This window comes from Durio zibethinus, unplaced genomic scaffold, assembly GCF_047325235.1.
Source record: "Durio zibethinus cultivar Kanyao isolate XHJ-2024 unplaced genomic scaffold, ASM4732523v1 HiC_scaffold_2, whole genome shotgun sequence".
In the NCBI taxonomy this organism is placed as follows: Eukaryota; Viridiplantae; Streptophyta; class Magnoliopsida; order Malvales; family Malvaceae; genus Durio; species Durio zibethinus.
Window position 1 is genome coordinate 862899 of NW_028323043.1, and position 2500 is coordinate 865398.

Here is a 2500-nt window from a genome sequence, read left to right on the forward strand (position 1 = left end):
AATGGCATTGGCACGACAGAAATTTGAAGATGTGCCTAAACCCACCAGGGCCCAGCGTGTGCCGATGGTGGTCGAGGCAACCGCCCGCACCAGGGCCCAGCGTGTGCCGATGGTGCTCGAGGCAACCTGTCGCACCAGGGCCCAGCGTGTGCCGATGGTGATCGAGGCAACCTGCCGCACCAGGGCCCAGCGTGTGTCCATGGTGGTCGAGGCAAGCGCCCGCACCAGCGCCCAGCGTGTGCCGATGGTGCTCGAGGCAAGCGCCCGCACCAGGGCCCAGCGTGTGCCGATGGTGCTCGAGGCAAGCGCCCGCACCAGGGCCCAGCGTGTGCCGATGGTGGTCGAGGCAACCGCCCGCACCAGGGCCGATAGTGTGCCGATGGTGCTCGAGGCAACCTGTCGCACCAGGGCCCAGCGTGTGCCGATGGTGATCGAGGCAACCTGCCGCACCAGGGCCCAGCGTGTGTCCATGGTGGTCGAGGCAAGCGCCCGCACCAGCGCCCAGCGTGTGCCGATGGTGCTCGAGGCAACCTGCCGCACCAGGGCCCAGCGTGTGCCGATGGTGCTCGAGGCAACCTGCCGCACCAGGGCCCAGCGTGTGCCGATGGTGCTCGAGGCAACCTGCCGCACCAGGGCCCAGCGTGTGCCGATGGTGCTCGAGGCAACCGACCGCACCAGGGCGGAGCGTGTGCCGATGGTGGTCGAGGCAGGCGCCCGCACCAGGGCCCAGCGTGTGCCGATGGTGCTCGTGGCAACCGACCGCACCAGGGCCGACCGTGTGCCGATGGTGCTCGAGGCAAGCGGCCGCACCAGGGCCCAGCGTGTGCCGATGGTGGTCGAGGCAACCGCCCGCACCAGGGCCCAGCGTGTGCCGATGGTGCTCGAGGCAAGCGCCCGCACCAGGGCCGAGCGTGTGCCGATGGTGGTCGAGGCAAGCGCCCGCACCAGGGCCCAGCGTGTGCCGATGGTGCTCGAGGCAACCGACCGCACCAGGGCGGAGCGTGTGCCGATGGTGGTCGAGGCAAGCGCCCGCACCAGGGCCCAGCGTGTGCCGATGGTGGGCGAGGCAACCTGCCGCACCAGGGCCCAGCGTGTGCCGATGGTGATCGAGGCAACCGACCGCACCAGGGCCGAGCGTGTGCCGATGGTGCTCGAGGCAAGCTGCCGCACCAGGGCCCAGCGTGTGCCGATGGTGCTCGAGGCAACCTGCCGCACCAGGGCCCAGCGTGTGCCGATGGTGCTCGAGGCAACCTGCCGCACCAGGGCCCAGCGTGTGCCGATGGTGGTCGAGGCAACCTGCCGCACCAGGGCCCAGCGTGTGCCGATGGTGGTCGAGGCAACCTGCCGCACCAGGGCCCAGCGTGGGCCCAGCGTGTGCCGATGGTGGTCGAGGCAACCTGCCGCACCAGGGCCCAGCGTGTGCCGATGGTGCTCGAGGCAACCGACCGCACCAGGGCGGAGCGTGTGCCGATGGTGGTCGAGGCAAGCGCCCGCACCAGGGCCCAGCGTGTGCCGATGGTGGTCGAGGCAACCTGCCGCACCAGGGCCCAGCGTGTGCCGATGGTGCTCGAGGCAACCGACCGCACCAGGGCCGAGCGTGTGCCGATGGTGCTCGAGGCAAGCTGCCGCACCAGGGCCCAGTGTGTGCCGATGGTGCTCGAGGCAACCGCCCGCACCAAGGCCCAGCGTGTGCCGATGGTGATCGAGGCAACCGACCGCACCAGGGCCCAGCGTGTGCCGATGGTGGTCGAGGCAACCTGCCGCACCAGGGCCCAGCGTGTGCCGATGGTGGTCGAGGCAACCTGCCGCACCAGGGCCCAGCGTGTGCCGATGGTGGTCGAGGCAACCTGCCGCACCAGGGCCCAGCGTGTGCCGATGGTGGTCGAGGCAAGTGCCCGCACCAGGGCCCAGCATGTGCCGATGGTGCTCGAGGCAACCGACCGCACCAGGGCCCAGCGTGTGCCGATGGTGCTCGAGGCAACCTGCCGCACCAGGGCCCAGCGTGTGCCGATGGTGGTCGAGGCAACCTGTCGCACAGGGCCCAGCTTTTGCCGATGGTGATCGAGGCAACCGGCCGCTCCAGGGCCCAGCGTGTGCCGATGGTTATCGGGGCAACCGGCCGCACCAGGGCCCAGGGTCTGCCGATGGTGCTCGAGGCAACCGCCCGCACCAAGGCTCAGCATGTGCCGCTGGTGATCGAGGCAACAACCCACACCAGGGCCCAGCTTGTGCCGATGGCGGTCGAGGCAAGTGCCCGTACCGAAGGGCAGCCTATGCCGATGATGGTCGATGCATGTGCCATCACCATGCGTCATCATGTGCCATTGATGGTCGAGGCCTTGGCCGAAGTTCGATTTTGAGCCACGGTGCCCATGCTTGGCTCCAGCATGTGCTGGTGCCGCATTTTTTTCACTCGGGACAGCATCGCCGGAGCATCGCCGGAGTACCGCCGGAGAACCTGACCGGCGGCATTGGGGTTCCGGCGATTGGGAGGGGGGCC